Here is a 17,719-nt window from a genome sequence, read left to right as displayed (position 1 = left end):
TAATGAGAAATTATCAATTTCGGCAGCATTCTAAAGTTAAAAGTGAAGCTACCCAGATTATGTCAAAAAAACAAAAAAATAGGTAAACGCTTAAGCATGCAAGATACAATGCTTCATTGATTGATACCTTAATCGCTTGCATGTTAAGTACGAACTAACAGGATTCGTCAATGAAGTAAATTTTTGGAAGGAAGATAAGGCCTCATATGACTAATAAAACATAGTACTTCGATGTTGCGATGATGTAATTTGTTTCAGCAATTGTGATTCAGAATTTGCGAGATTTTTGTGGAAATTTTTCGCACGCATCTTCCTTCAATGTACTATTTATCAGAGCATTAATTTTTTAAAAAATTGTTAAAATGCTTAACTATGTCTTACATCATACAGAATTGTTTAGATATAGTTTGTGGTTCATTTTCAAGACTTTGTCGGATTCAGCTAAACTGGTGGCTGTCCGACCTTTGCTTAACGTGATTCAGAAGAATGAAGACCTTCAGTTGAGCAAGAATAACTTTATTGCGAGCGCGTATCTGACGACGCCCGGCATGCATGGACAGATCGGAGCTATAAAATTTGCTTCCGGCCTATACAGAGGATCATTAATCCTCGGAAAACTTCCGTAGTTAGGAGAGAAAACAGTACTCGTCCACACAAGTCAGGAGGCACGGAACTACTAACTAACTCAAAAACAAGGAATAATAATAATAATAAACAGAACGTATATAAAAGCTAGAAAACACAGGGCCTCTAGAGGCTGGGCGCGGAACTACACAAACGTCGCGTAAAGTAATTACGACCGCACACCACTGCACTGACACACGCGCACAGCACACACACACCGGCAAGCTTGAATTAGCGCGCGGCAGCGTCGCTACAACTTCCTGAAGAGATGTCCAATACTGTAGCAAGATTATACACAATTTAAAATACAACTGATGAATGATACATACATGTTTATCGTGTTTCCACTCCACATAACGTCAATGCAGGTCGATTAAATTGGTACGTCCTATAAAACTTAACTTTGTATGTCCTATAGAACGAGGGACGCAATTTTCCGTCTGCTCTGACGATAAAATCTTTGGAAGTTTATTTTCCGGCACAATCTCACACAATTTAAAGAGAAATTACCGATTTCGGCCGTCTTCAGGTATAAAAGACAATACAAATTAAAAGTGAAGCTATGCATATTATGAGATTTGGGAACGTCATGTACATGAAGGGTAGGGGCCATTAACTATTCATCATGTTAGAACAGCGAGAGAGAGCAAAGAACATCATAATTTAAAAAAGCATAAAAGACAAAAATCAGTCGCACACTCTTAGGTTAAGGACCGTTGGTACGTTATCGACTTTCCTCAACTTTATCGGTTCTGAGTACGTCGACTACAATTTATATTCTTCGCTAAAACAACAGGAGAAATACGTCAGTTGTGCGACGAAAGAAGGAAATAGAACGATATTCAGGAAAAGAAAGGAATACGGCAACAGAGCATAAACAGTCAATTATTGGCAAATATCACTGCCACGAATCTGTTATAGGATTATGGAACATGCTTTGTCATGCGTTACAACTTACGGAGAACGAAAATCCCTACAAAAATCACTATGGTTTCCACAGAGGTGTCGCGAAACCCAGCTCGCTCCGTACGTCCATGAGCGTAAAGCGTTCGATGCAGTTCTGCAATGACATTCAGAAAAAAAAATCCGAACACTTCCGCGACTGGATCCAGGTCTCCGTTGCGCAAAAACTCTACACCTAGCCTTTAACGGAACAAAATCGACAGATATAAAGGCAGTATATATACAGGGTGTATACACAGACAAGGAAAAAAAATCGAATTTTTCCGGTTAAAAAATACTTCTTTGGGTGGAAATAAACTTTTTCCGTGTTAAGTGACAGTATACATTCCCTCAGAACTTTAAAACTTATCAGTCCTTTGAATGGTTAAGGTTTTATTCATTGACGCAGTACTTCCCGGCACTTTAGAAAACTGAACACCGCAAGGAAAAAAGAAGAAAAAAAATAAATGGTCACTCGTGTTGGAAAGACCTCTGATGTGGGGCAAGATGTATGATGCATATTTTCATATTACGAAAGTATAAATTCAAATTCAATCAAACGCAGCACGTTAGTTTCCGTAGCATTGGCGATGCACCTTTGTAAGCCAATCATAGCTCACGTCAGTCGATGACTGCAGACATGCAGAGCACAGGACACGTGATGTAGTCAGCCAGTAGCAACATTGTTTTTAAGTAGCGCGAACACACAGATAAGAAAAGTAAGTCATTTAAATTAACGGACATAGTGTAGCTACAACAAAGGCTAAGCTTTCACATGTAATATTGGTCTATTTTTGCGTGTGTTACACTTCAAGATACATTACACAAATGTGCCAATAAAATTTTAAATAATGACGTAAATTTCTGGTCTTCTGGGTTCGAAATTCTTCTAAGTGGCTGGTCCTCGAAGTGTTGTTTTAAATAAGTCAATCGCTCTTAGATATAAGAATTTCATCGCACCTTCTCACACGTAAATAATTCATCTTGAATAAAGGGAAATTTTACTTTGAAAGTAACGCTTTTCGAACGACCATCCGCGATATTTTTCCCCCATGTGTTAGGAATAGGCTACTTTCAGCAGTTGACACAGACCGCTAGAAAACAGGCGCTACTGCGCGTGCGCAGCTACGATGACGTAGGAAGCCTGTATGTCCGTACTTATCGTATGCAGCATTAAGAAACCTTACATTACGTCATAAAAGAAGTAGGATATCAGAAGATATTCAAAGAGCATCGGAATTTCGTAATCCACACTTAAACGCATAATTCGGCTTACAGTGCACATTTTAATGGCCAGATTCACAATGAAGTAGGCCCCAACTTGATGCCGGCTGGTGTGGCCGAGCGGTTCTAGGCGCTCCAGTCAGGAACCGCGCGACTGCTACAGTCGCAGGTTCGAATCCTGCCTCGGGCATGGATGTGTGTGATGTCCTTAGGTTAGTTAGGTTTAAGTAGTTCTAAGTCTAGGGGACAGATGACCTCAGATGTTAAGTCCCATAGTGCTCAGAGCCATTTGAACCATTTGAACCCAACTTGATATCAAGCTTTCGAGTCTGGTTTTCGGGATGCAAATTTTCTTGGAGTACCGCTACTATATTATCTCATGTTCGGTTCTTTGCAGCATACCGGCATACGTGCCAAAGATGAAAACGTGCACTTGAAATTCAGTTAGCAGCTGAAACTAGCCAGTGGTGTGGAATGAAACACTCCATTTCAAATAAATAGAATGCCTCTGTGAAAAAGATTAGTAAAAGCTAAATTTTTGTAGCAAACCGACAAAAATAACTTTATTGTCAAATGGTTCAAATGGCTCTGAGCACTATGGGACTCAACTGCTGAGGTCATTAGTCCCCTAGAACTTAGATCTAGTTAAACCTAACTAACCTAAGGACATCACAAACATCCATGCCCGAGGCAGGATTCGAACCCGCGACCGTAGCGGTCTTGCGGTTCCAGGCTGCAGCGCCTTTAACCGCACGGCCACTTCGGCCGGCTAACTTTATTGTCCTGCAAGGCGATTAATGCTTGACTGTCAAAAACGTGGAAATAAAATAACATTAGAAAACTAATAACTGTTTTAGCGTTCCGCAATTACGGTAGGCCTATGTATTTTAATTCACTTGATAGCTCCTGGCCACAGAAATAGGTTTTATCATCTTTTGACGTGAGAGTTGTAAACGAAGAGGAAACAGCAACGTAACATAAATACGGTTCTCGTGGACACTACCCCCATCCCCACTACAACTCAGACTGCTCTTCGCATGCGCGAATCTGGCAGCTTACGGCACGCCAGAAAATTTTTTCCGCGTAGCATCTGTTTATTGCTACTGCTGATACAGCTAACAGCCACACTTGAAGTAGCCAGAAGCGGAAGAAGGTACCGCTCATTTGCGACTGCATTGCGCACGAGCCCGCTGGTAACTGCTCAACGAACCTAATGTACACAGTTTTTACGTGTTGCTCGTCGGAAGCAGTTTGTTGTGAAATATTGAATAGTCTTAGTCTTAAGGCCTTCGACAGAGTTTACTGTTGGCAGACGCTTGTGTGCGCACTGTGTTGTAGCTGTACATGGCGCATTTTCTTTGCAACTAAAGTTCTATTTTGGTGTTATCCTCTCGTTGCTGCGCTATTATTCTGCAGTAGCGGGATGGAATAATATTCTTTGTTAGAGTATCAGTTCTTCTAAGCTAAAATTACAAAAAAATTAACTGAAATCTAAAACAATGAAAAATTTCCGGAATTCGAAAACATTTCCTAGTTTTTCTCGGTTTTCTCCCGGCTGAAAAAATTCCCGGATTTCGTGGTTGTCCCGGGGCGAATACACCATGGATGTGTGATAAGACCATTACTGTTTATAGTGTATGTAAATGATCTACTAGAAAGCGTCGGAAGCTCTTTAAGAATTTTCGCAGCTGATGCTGTTGTCTATAAGAAAGCAGCAACGCCAGAAGAAAGTATCGATTTGCAGAACTACCTACAGATGATTGATGACTGGTGCAACCTATGGCAGTTCACCATGAACGTAAAAGAAAAGTAACATATTGTGCAAACAGGGGCAAAGAAATCCACTTACGTATCTTTACATACTATCGGTGACAAATAGCAGCTAAATCCCCATAGAATACCTTGGAGCAGTCATCCGGAGCGATGAACAACCACATAAAACAAATAGTAGAAAAAGCAGATACTAGACTGAGAATCATTACGCGAACCTTAAATAAATGTAGTTCACAGAGGAAAGAAGTGCCTTACAAGGTGCTTATTCTACCGATTCTTGAGTATTGTTTATCAATCGACAACCCTTACCATGTAGGATTAATAGAAGAGGTTTTTTTCAGTTCAATTTATTGCTACGAAGTTTAGAACTGTTATCTCTAAATGCTGAACAGTTTGTACGTATTTGTTAATCATAGCGACATACAATATTTTATTTTATGTATGTTGTGGTAAATCATGTTAACAGCAATCATTAATAATACAGGGTGGCTCACGAAATGTTACCATTTTGTTTTTGAATATAAACTTTATTGTCAATACAATCTGAAAGGAACATATACTACAATGAAGGGCCGTCCATGGAGATTTGTTCTAACTCAGCACATGCTCAATATGTCCACCATTTCAAGTGAACACTGAAGTTAGTGATTACCCTACGGCACATGTCTTCCGTAATTTCACTGCAAGCTTGAAGAATAAGTCTTCTGAGCTCCATTAAATCACATGGACGTTTCGGGAAAATTTTTTCCTTTAGCTACTACCCTCAAAGAAAAAGTCACATGGATTGAGGTCTGGATTATTGGGGGGCCAATTTTGTCCGTCATTGAAGCGACCTGGAAACCTGAGTGAAGTGATCCTCATGTCGAAATGCTCGTGTAAAAACTCCAACACAGTGTTTGCAGTATGTGGCCTTGCTCTATCTTGCATGAACCACTGCGTGTTGAAGGGCAAGGCAGTAGCAAGAAGCTGTGGAATGAAGCTATTGCGAAGCATGCTCAAATAACGCTCGCTGTTCACAGTTTCTTCAAAGAAAAATGGTCCAATAAGTCCGTGACTGGAAACTGCTGCTCACGCTGTAATCTTCGGAGCATAATGTAGTCGTTCATGAAGCACTTGTGGGTTTTCAGTGGCCCAAAAGCGTACGTTTTGTTAGTTAACCATGCATGGGGGCTTAATTAAATATATGATTGAAAATATTTTTTTAGTTTTTAGTAGCTGTCTGTCCGATTACGTAAGTCTCGTAATCGGTTGGCCCTGACTAGAATTATTACGCTATCTGACTGCAACAAACAATGTAAGAAAATTTCCGTAAACACAGTTAATTAATTAAGTCCCCAGCAACTATAAAATCTACAAAATCCAAGCACAAATGTAACTGTTCTGTATGTGGGAGTGTGACTCAACGCCCACATCTGGCACGGTTCTTTTCCAACAAGACAAGAATTTTGATACCAATTATACTGACGTGACAAAAGAAATTTAGAAAAACTATAATTACGCAAGAAAACCAAAATTCACTCTAATACAAGAACACGAGCCAGATGCTTTGTTGACTGAACCTGTAGTGACACATTATTTCAGATACACAACTAATAAAGGAACATTATAAATTTTACCTTCATATATATTGACGAAATGCACTCATTACAATAACATCTGCTATCTCTCCCATCAAATAACTGCATAAGACATGGAACTATACTCTTTACTACAACATCTTGCTCCAACTTCACAACAACCACGAGCTCTCGACAAAACTGACTCTATGAGTTCTCAACACGCACTGTCCTCTCCAATGTCACAACAAGCACTGACTTCTACGATCTCGTAACACGCACTGTGGAGGCGGCTTAATAGTACTCTTTGGCGCACTCTCTGGCGCAGTGGCACAGTGTAGCCACCTTTCATATGCCCCTCCTCCACAGGCCAGAATTTGATGGTATTTTTGCCAGCATTGGTGGTGAAAATACCACCAAATTCGTCCAGAAAAATACAGACAAAAATAAAAGATAATATTAATACCTAAATATCACATAATTAGTTAAAAATTTTGGCTTTGCACTGACCTTTTACTAACCTAACATATGAAATACAGTAAGCAATACAACTTCTTTTCATACATGTGACTTTACATAATAGTTTACACAATATACAAAAAAATCAGTTTATACAAATGTTCACATAAAATGCTTTCAATGATTAGTTTATACAAAAAGACACTAACAGGTGACATCTTTTCAGTAGAAGCAGTCCATCAGTTGCACCCAGTAAAATTTAGCAGGTACACCCAGCAACAAGTAACATTAGTTCAGTAGAAGCAGTTCATCAGAAGCACCCAGCAATGTTGAGTAGGTGCAGACAGCAACAAGTGACTTCATTTCAGTAGAAACAGTTCATCAGTTGCACCCAGCAATGTTGAGTAGGTGCAGACACCAACAAGTGACATCATTTCAGCAGAAGCAGTTCCATCTGTGGCACCCAGTAAAGTTGCAGAGGTACACACAGCAACAAGTCACATTAGTTCAGTAGAAGCAGTCCATCAGAGGCACCCAGCAATGTTGAGTAGGTGCAGACAGCAACAAGTGACACTATTTCAGTAGAAGCAGTCCATCAGTTGCACCCAGCAAAGTTCAAGAGGTACACACAGCAACAAGTCACATTAGTTCAGTAGAAGCAGTTCATCAGTTGCACCCATCAATGTTGAGTGCAGGTGCACACACCAACAAGTGACTTCATTTCAGCAGAAACAGTTCATTGGATGCACCCAGCAATGTTGAGCAGGTGCAGACAGCAACAAGTGACATTATTTCAGTAGAAGCAGTTCCATCTGTGGCACCCAGTAAAGTTGAGAGCAGGTGCAGACACCAACAAGTGACATCATTTCAGTAGAAGCAGTTCATCAGTTGCACCCAGCAATGTTGAGCAGGTGCAGACAGCAACAAGTGACTTCATTTCAGTAGAAACAGTTCATCAGTTGCACCCAGCAATGTTAAGCAGGTGCAAACAACAAGTAGTAACATCATTTCAGTAGAGGCAGTCCATCAGTTGCACCCAGCAATGTTGAGTAGGTGCAGACAGCAAAAAGTCACATCTCTCAGCAGAAGCAGTTCCATCAAACTCACTAGCACTGTTCACACTGTTCGTCAGAGTTTATGAGCACCAATTAAACATGTCCTAGTGGCACCACTCATGTAGAAAAGGTACCAGTAACAGTTCAGAATATTTATCTTCACTAATCAGACAGTTCAGGCATGAACAATAGTTTGAATACACATACAAATGCTTTTACAGTAACATACAAATCATAACAAACACACAAATGATATCAGATAATTGTCCTATTAACTATTATAATACACAAATACCAGTAAACCTATAATATTTATGGGTGTCAGTGCAAGCCACTACAAACAAATAAAATAATATTTAGGAGATAGGTGGTTAGGATTAGTAAAGGAAAACACACAGAACACACTCACTCATCTCTCATCCACATTAAGTACTACTGTGTAACTGAATAGTGTTAATTGTGTAAATGAAATTCTGTCTAAATCTGATGTTCATCATGTGTATCAAGTAGTACTGGCAGCAATGTATAATAGTCAATAATAGTTAGTCAACGTCATAGTCATCATGTCAAGACGAATGTTTGCCAAGCCAGATCAAAATGTACTGTTGTTGAACAACTGTCAGTGAGCCACGATATGCAATTACTTCCTCTCTTCAAAAAAAAGTATATACTGCTTAGTGATATAACAAAGTGTGTGTATAGACTATCTTCCTTCTATTTTAGTGTTCTAGTCTGCTCTCTTCATCCTCCTTGTTCCATAAGACCAACAAAAAAAAATATGCTCCTCACTTACTTTACCTCTTATCCACCAAAACTCCAATAATCAACAGCATCACATAATCTCAATACGTCACTAATACTTCTTCAAAACGTCTTATCATCAATATCATTTACCTTACCTCTTGTCCACAAAAACTCCATGATCATCAACTTCACATAATCTCTATACCTCAATAATACGTCAATAAATATAAACCTCAGCACCAATATCATTTCACTTCCATAACAACTCTTTCCTCTAGTCAGTCTCCTCGAACAAGTACAGATAAAATCCTAATGCAACTTCAATTCAGCATCCCATACAATCCGAAGACACAGTGTCCACACACAACCTCTGTGTAATCCATCTAACCCAAATTTTCTACTCATTATAAATTATAAGATACATTTTGGTTCCTTGTCCATCATTAAATAAAAGAAATGCATACCTGACCTCTAACAGACTTAGTTCGAATGACTCTCAGTAATTAAGTACGATTACGGAGTGTGAACGATCATAATATTTCACAGTGTGTACACCACTTCAAGAATCATAGCAGAAGCAAACATGTGGAGTATTTTTTGTGTCAAGTGTCACTTCCTATTTCAATTGCTCACGAACAATGCAGTGTAATAACTGTTAATGGTCTAAACCTAGTTTCGGTCTGTCATGTCGTTAGCTTCCTTCCTATTAGCATAAATTTATACAGCTTCCATAAAACCTCCAGCTCATGTGACTTCTATGACTTTCTTGTACTAATGTCGTTCGTCGAATTATAGCAGTTCATTTTCTTATCTTAAAATGTAAGGCACTGAGCGTAAGCAAAACAAGCAATAGCGAGTAAATATACCAGTGGAGAACAGAATGTCAACAAGTGGATGCAGCACAATCCCTACAACGAGGCTCTGCCAAGCGAACGATCTATAATTAATCCAATAGTGTGACCTAAACTCTATGTTTATACACAGTATATCAGCATTTCTATATTCTAAATTGAAGAGTAGTTATGACAACAAAACAGAAATGTGTAAATATGCAATCCATACAAAAAGCAGCAAACATATATCTTACGTAATAAACAGGTCATTAGCAACATATCAGCATAAGCAAATAAATGTTCATATGTCATCTTAATAAGTAAACATGGAGGCGCAAGCAGATAAATCACAAGGTATAACTTACATACATATCAGCACAACTAATCAGGTTACAATTATAATTTAAATAAATAAGCACAGCAGGCACATAATTAAAAAATATGACATCAGTGAAATAGCAGTGCAGCCAAGCGATGCATAATATATACAAGTCACAACCCAGTTCATTAATAATCATTGTCAAAATCAGTTAACGTACGCAAGCGCGTCGCTTCACAAGTAATTTCATAGAACATAAAATTTAGCACAAGGCATGAACCACGTAATCGCGAGCAGCAAATTACGTCTAAAGTACGTACCTAAGTGGAAATAGGTTACCTGTAAAATGAACTCAATTAACAGTTACCTTTTTTTAGTTAATTAGTTTCTTCTTCGAAATTACATTCTTCCTGAAAATTTCTCGATAGCAGGTCGTCTTAACGTCGGACACGCACAGAATTTACCTGAAGGTCTTAAATATTTTATAGAACCGTATCCTGAAAAATACTGAATGTTAATAACAGAATTCAACAAGTCCTTATAGCTTTATACAGAATTTAGTCCGAGAAATTAGACTGTGTGTTTGTTTACGGCTGTCAGTGCATTAGCACTGAGCGCTCGATCAGCTGTAGGCGCGTGACGTAGGAAGCAATTGTTCGCGGTCAACGACTGCCTTGTGCGGCGCGCAGACTTGACTGTTGCTTTGAGTATGTGCCGCCGCCAAAACACAGCGCGGTATCCTTGTACTCTCTGCGTGTTTACATCTAGCTGTTAGTTTTTCACAAGTATGTCATTCCACAAAAATTTTAACGTTTGATATATGATGTATTCCTTTAGAGCGTCGAGATTTAAGAGTCTCTACTTCAACAGTGTTATCATGAATAATTTTGCGAATTCTATATGGACCGTTATAAAGCAGAAAAAATTTGCGACACAAGCCTTTTCCTTTGTGCGACAAACGATGAGATTTAATTAATACCTTTTGACCAACCGACAAATTTTTTAAACGACCAGGACGCTTCGCCGATTTCTTTCTTCTAGCAGCCGCAGATGCAATATTTCGTAGAGCCATGTTCACAACTTCAGAATGCCGTAGTTTCCGTGAAGGCGGAAAAGGAACGATTTCAGAAATGCGATTTGTTGGTACTTTATTTTTTAATGTCAGTATAGGTGGTAAAGAAGTTGAATCATTAGGGAGTTCATTCAGAATGTTTTGAAAAATATGAAGATACTGATCCCAAGTTCTGTGATTCTGATGACAATAAAGACGGCACAATTTATTGATTTCCTTCATCCATCTCTCTGAAGCGTTCGATTGAGGGTGAAAAAGTGAAATGAAGATTGGTTTAATTTTACGACGCTGTAGAGTACGAAGCCAAATTTTAGAACGAAACTGTGATCCATTATCTGATATAACCTTATCAACATGACCAACTTCTTTAAGAAAATGTTTGATGAAAGCGTTAGATACTGAACGAGCTGTTGCTTTGCGTAAAGGTGTAAAACACACATATTTTGACGTCAACTCCACTGCTACGAAAATGTACGCAAAACCATTAGTAGAACGAACCACTGGACCAAACAAATCGACTGCAGCCATCTCCTTTAATTTCGCTGGAATGATGGGAAACAACGGTGCTCTGTGAGAAATCGTTGGAGGCTTAGCCATTTGACATAATTTGCATTTGGCAAGAACAGATCGAATACGTTTTTCCATATTATTGAAGTAACAATTTTCTCGTAATTTGTGAAAGCATTTTCGGGGACCAAAGTGTGCATAACTGAGATGCGTATACCAAATCAGCTTATTAACCCACTCATCAGGAATACAAACTAGCCAAACGGAGTTGTCGACCGATTTTCGTTTAAAAAGAACTTTCCAGATAGATCGCAAAAACGAGGTGTGGCCAAATCGTCCAAACTAACAAAGCGTCTAGGAAAATTAGAGACACCAAGGAAACTACGAACGTCACGTTTTGTGCTAGGAACAGCATAATTACGAATAGCGTCTAATTTCTCTGGATCAGGAAGAATACCTTCTGTAGAAATAATGTGACCGGGAAATTTCACCTGAGAACGACCAAATTCTGATTTTTCCAAGTTCACTGTCATGCCAACTTTTGCAAAGATACGTAATAATGAGTCCAAAATTTTGTTGTGCTCACTCCAAGAACGTTTAGCAATAAGAATGTCGTCAACATAAGAAGTAATATTGTCACGAAGATAAACAGGTAAAATTTCATTTAAGCTACGAATGAATGCTGCTGAAGATACAGTAAGTCCAAACGGTAATTTACGAAATCACTTTTAGGTACATTAGTCAAATCCGGTTATTGTTTATTTACTCACTAGATAGATTGATAGTCGAAGAGCTGGTTTGACAGATGCAAAGAATAGTAAAAGAGTAGGCAGCGGTCCTGAAAACTAAAAGAGAAATAGCACCACTACAGCTCGGGGCCCTATGCTCGCTACGGCACATATTCACTTAGAGTAGTGAATCCCCTGAGGACTTTAATAAGTTCAAACAGTAATTTTCGAAATCTCTTTTTGGGTAAATAGTCATATCCAGTTATTGTTTATCTACTGTCTAGATAGATTGATAGTCGGAGAGTTCGTTTGACAGGTGCAAAGAATAGTAAAAGAGTAGGCAGCGGTACAGAAAACTAAAAGAGAAATAGCACCACTACAGCTCGGGGCCCTATGCTCGCTACGGCACATATTCACTTAGAGTAGTGAATCCCCTGAGGACCTTAATAAGTCCAAACAGTAATTTTCGAAATCTCATTTAGGTAAATAGTCAAATCCGGTTATTGTTTACTTAATCACTAGATAGATTGATAGTCGAAGAGTTGGTTTGACAGATGCAAAGAATAGTAAAAGAGTAGGTAGCGGTGCAGAAAACTAAAAGAGAAATAGCACCACTACAGCTCGGGGCCCTATGCTCGCTACGGCACATATTCACTTAGAGTAGTGAATCCCCTGAGGACTTTAATAGCTGCACATAATTTCTAGTTTGTGACTTAATGGCACATCTGGCGGAAGTGCGTACGTAAATTGATCTAGCCATGAACATGGATGTATGTCGTTCTTCGAGTTGCGAAATATCTTAATCTTCCGAACAGTTAAGAAGTGTTTATAGTCAATGTTTTCGCCTCGTGGCGACAAAGACCTACCGCGTCTGTCCCAGTCCGAATGTCGATTATTGTAAAGTTCGCGCGCCTGGCGCTCTCTTGTTGCATCCCGTAAATGAAACAAATTATTTTCTTCAAACCCCTCTGCTACCTGTGATTCCAAATTTCTTCTGCTATCTTTTCCTACAATTTCCCCTTCGATCTGCTTGACTTGCTTTCGTAATGCCTCAAATTCCCTTTTCACGCGTTCATTAAATTTTCCCTGATTTTCAACATGCTTATTTATGTTCTGGTATTCTTCGGTTTCTGCAAATGGTAATGGAGCTGTATCATCCGAATCTCTGTCCCCATGTAAACTAAGATTTGTCAGTTTATCTGAAATTTCCTCCACTCTTTCCGATAAGTCACCAAATTGTTCTTTCTGTTTATTTACGTCTTCCGTAAGTGTCGCGACTCGGGTTTCAGTATTGTCACATTTGGTAGCTAGCTGTTCATATTGTTGTGTTAGGTTATTTAATCTGTCATTTGGTACGGATCCTTCGATTCTCTCAAATATTTCTTCCTTATCCTTTGCACGTTGTAAATTTAACTCTGAAAAATTCTGTACTATCACGCGATCTCTTTCTTCCTGTTCTCTATCCTGTTCCCTTTGTCTGATTTCTACTGCAATTAATCTATTATTGTGAGAATTCAGAATCGGTTGTACTTCTTCCCTGATTTCTTTCTTTAATTCATCTTTCATATTTTTGAAACATGTCCCTATTCTTGAATCTAACCGTGTTTCCAAAGTTCCCATCTCTGTTTTAATTGTTCCTATCTCTGTTTTTAATTCAGATCCTAACCGAGTTTCCATTGTTCCCATCCGTGTTTCCATTGTTCCCATTTGTGTTTTAATTGTTCCCATCTCAGTTTTAATAGTTCCTATATCAGTTTTAATTGTTCCTATTTGTGTTTCCATATCTGTTTTTAATTCAGATCGTAACTGTGATCCCACATTTAATATAGCACTCATCAACTGCTCCATAGTAACTGTTTCAAAATTCTTTTCACCCCTCACATTTCCCACAAAACCAGCTTCCTTCTGCATGGCTATAAAGCTATCTGTGTTCGATACTATTCCAGAATCTTCTATCGTTGATCTCGTATTCTGTGAATTTTCTGATTGAGAAAAATTTTGAAATGGTTCCGGACTATTTTCCCGACTTATCACATTGTTTTCCACCTCATTATCCACCATACTGTTTTCCTCTGTTGGCGAGTTCGCCATGTGAACAATTTCGTCATTCTCACTATTCATCATTTTTGCCTTTTTCATTGATCGCGTAATCATTTACAAAATATACGAAAGATTCGTCACTGTACGAAAATCACACACAATGACTCCTTATCTCCAACAGTACTATTCACACGAGATGTTTCCCTCAAACACGATTAACGAACAATTGAAATAATTGCACAAAATTGTCAAACGCGTATACAAGACAATAAAAAAATTAAAATTTTGAAAAATACCATTAGAAGAATGCCAATTACCAAATCTACACACTCAATACAGACTACAATCACTAGCTACAAATTACTACAACAATACTACAGTCTACAATTTTCACAATCAGAAAAATTCCAAGGGACGATCCGAAGCAGCGGTCGCCACGTGCATGGGGGCTTATTTAAATATATGTGGTATTGCTTTTTAATTTTTTAGTAACTGTATGTCCGATTACGCTGTGTCTCGTAAACGGTTGGCCCTGACTAGAATTATTACGCTATCTGACTGCAACAAACAATGTAAGAAAATTTCCGTAAACACAGTTAATTAATTAAGTCCCCAGCAACTATAAAATCTACAAAATCCAAGCACAAATGTAACTGTTCTGTATGTGGGAGTGTGACTCAACGCCCACATCTGGCACGGTTCTTTTCCAACAAGACAAGAATTTTGATACCAATTATACTGACGTGACAAAAGAAATTTAGAAAAACTATAATTACGCAAGAAAACCAAAATTCACTCTAATACAAGAACACGAGCCAGATGCTTTGTTGACTGAACCTGTAGTGACACATTATTTCAGATACACAACTAATAAAGGAACATTATAAATTTTACCTTCATATATATTGACGAAATGCACTCATTACAATAACATCTGCTATCTCTCCCATCAAATAACTGCATAAGACATGGAACTATACTCTTTACTACAACATCTTGCTCCAACTTCACAACAACCACGAGCTCTCGACAAAACTGACTCTATGAGTTCTCAACACGCACTGTCCTCTCCAATGTCACAACAAGCACTGACTTCTACGATCTCGTAACACGCACTGTGGAGGCGGCTTAATAGTACTCTTTGGCGCACTCTCTGGCGCAGTGGCACAGTGTAGCCACCTTTCAACCACACCGTCTAAATGAAAATGCGCCTCGTGTACAAACCAAACGTCGTTGAGAGTTTCTTTCCTATCCTCCGCCCACTGAGCAAACAGCAGTCTCTGCTGCTTGAGTTCTTCAGTGAGCTTCTGTGCACGGGTCATCTTGTATGGGTACATATGGAGGTCACTTTTAAGAATGCGTTTAACGGAGTGTCTGGATATTCCCAGTTGTACTACTGCCTTTCTACACGATTTCCCGGGACTTCTCTGTACAGCAACTCGTACCGCTTCAATATTCTCCGGCGAACAAACAGGCAGAGGTCGCTTCGCTTCCAGTGCTGTTCCTTCCTGTACAAATTTATCGTACAACCTGTGGGATGGTCTTCTTGCAAGGGACCAATCGTGTGTTAAACTGTTGTCGAAAACGCCTTTGAGTCACATGGCTTTTCGTTTCATGAAAAAGTAACACAATTGCCGATCGTTGCTGTGTAGTCAGTCTTCCATTGTCAGCCATTGCTGCTTACTAGTCTTCTAGCGGCAGTATCGTGAGTTACACGTCATTTCGTAACTCATTTGTTTTTGCAAGCTCTGCTGGTACTGCTATAGAGATCCCAGCGGCATATCTAATGCGCGTCATAAATTGTGAAAGAAACAATTGGTAACACATTTCGTGCGCCACCCTGTATTAATGTAGAGTAAAGGGCATCTGAAACTACATGATGAGCGGAACCTTCCTCTCCACATTCACAGACTGGTGTGTTACTAAATCCCACTCGATGCAAATGTTTGGGATATGGACCACGACCTGTTAATAAATGCACCATACCTCGAGTACGGGCAACATCGCGCAGTTTGAGCCTGTTCCTGATGCTTGGAGTATGCCATAAGCACGCCTTTTGCAGTGTTCCTGGTGACCCAGTCGGACCGCTATTCGTCTTTCATGCTCGTAACTGTCTTTTATCCCTAATGTGCATTCCTGTGATCCCGTACATGCAGAATGAAAACTGTATTTTTACAAAAATAGTGTGCATTTGTTTTGGAGTGACCCTCGTATATGAAACATATATGTCCGAGGAAATGTAATATATGTTACTTGATCTTAAGTGTGACAGAGTGCTGTGCCACGCCTCTTCATACAGCATTCTTCGATCGCCTGTCACTGTATTTCGCTCTATAGCATTCAGACGTGTATATTTTATAATGGAAGTCATCAAGCCTATATTCGGGACAGTGAAAATTAAAATGTCCTGTGGTGCCTCTCCTGCTCCCAGTGGACCTGTTTCACATCCTACCCTCTTAATTGTGAGTTTTTTTAAATACTGGATGAGATTATTTGTAACTGGGTGTATTAGAACTCTTCAGAAAATTTGCACAGTTTTTGCCTATTAACTAATAACTTTTGTGTGACAAACAATTAAATACAGGAAATATAAAACCAGTAAAGAAAAAAGACTAGCAAGACAGTACTTATTTCTTCAGTTCTTACGTTCCAGTATTTTCCCGTCTTTAATCTTGCTACAGCTTCACAGGGCGTGCTTTCCTTTCTGTGAAAGAATCTATTACCTCATCATAGTTCGTCAAACGTTTTGCTACATGAAAAATCAAAATGTCGTTGTCTGATACTGAAAAAGCTGCTAATAACGAATAGTACTCAAGATATAAAACGGAATAGTCCTTTCTAATATTGCAGCAATTGCAACACACGCCAAATAAGCATAACTGGTTGGTTGGTTGGTTTATGTGTGTGTGTGTGTGTGTGTGTGTGTGTGGGGGGGGGGGTGTTGAAGGGACCAGACTACAAGAAGGGCCATCGGTCCCTTTAAGCATAACTGTTTTGGCACAAATGGCCATTTTTATCTACCTCATTTACACAGATAACACGACTGAATACAATTAACGACATATCAGTATCATATGGCTATTAGGCCTACTACAACCAAAACGTTTTATGACAGGAAATGTTTCACATTTCTTTCAGAGGCTCCAGTTTCTCAAGCATGAGATAGAAAAGTAGTAGTACGAAATTATATAAATTTGGAATAGCGATATTTTTCCATATAATTTGTGTGATGTCTCCAATTCTCCCTCCTCATTCTAACAATCTCGTCATGACTGATCCCGTAACTACTCCTGTCACTGTCAAAACTTCACGAACCCTGCCAGAATCACAAGTTTAGTTATCCCGCGTTTATTCTCCTGTTAGGCGTTATTACATGTTCGTACAATGCATTTTCCGCGCTATTCCAAGAATAGAACTTGCGCTACTGCTAACCGGGGACTGTACAACTGTAGCGACTGGCAAAAAAATTCTGCCAAAATTTCATTTTCTTGGCAACACAAAGGAGATTAGTACATAATATTTCTTACCTGTTACTTCTGTCAGTCGTTTGTTTCACTCTGGTAGTCTGAGTATATGGATTTTGCTAATAATTATAACAGCGCTCATTATTCGCACTACCAATCACCCACATAAATAGCGATTGGCATTCACCCGTTCGGGTTTATTCGGCTCAGCTCATATGGCCGCGTCCTCTTTCGTCTGCGGGTAATTCAATTTTTTTTTTTCCCCACTAGATGCGACGGGGATTCCCCCCGACAGACACATCACGTACACTATGCACGCATTAAAAAAAATCAACTTATGATTCGTTCTGAAATCAACTTAGAATGTGTTTAAAAACCA

At 39.1% G+C, this 17,719-nt stretch overlaps 1 protein-coding gene across 1 annotated transcript in view; it reads left to right on the top strand.

The window, feature by feature from the left end:
* The window catches only part of LOC124718728 (synaptic vesicle glycoprotein 2A-like), a 188,461-nt gene that overhangs the window by 43,315 nt on the left and 127,427 nt on the right, over positions 1-17,719 (top strand). The window lies entirely within an intron of this gene.

The sequence above is a fragment of the Schistocerca piceifrons genome, chromosome 10, assembly GCF_021461385.2.
Source record: "Schistocerca piceifrons isolate TAMUIC-IGC-003096 chromosome 10, iqSchPice1.1, whole genome shotgun sequence".
NCBI lineage: Eukaryota > Metazoa > Arthropoda > Insecta > Orthoptera > Acrididae > Schistocerca > Schistocerca piceifrons.
The sequence above is the reverse complement of the archived record's forward strand: the minus strand, read 5'-3'. Positions and strand labels throughout refer to the sequence as shown.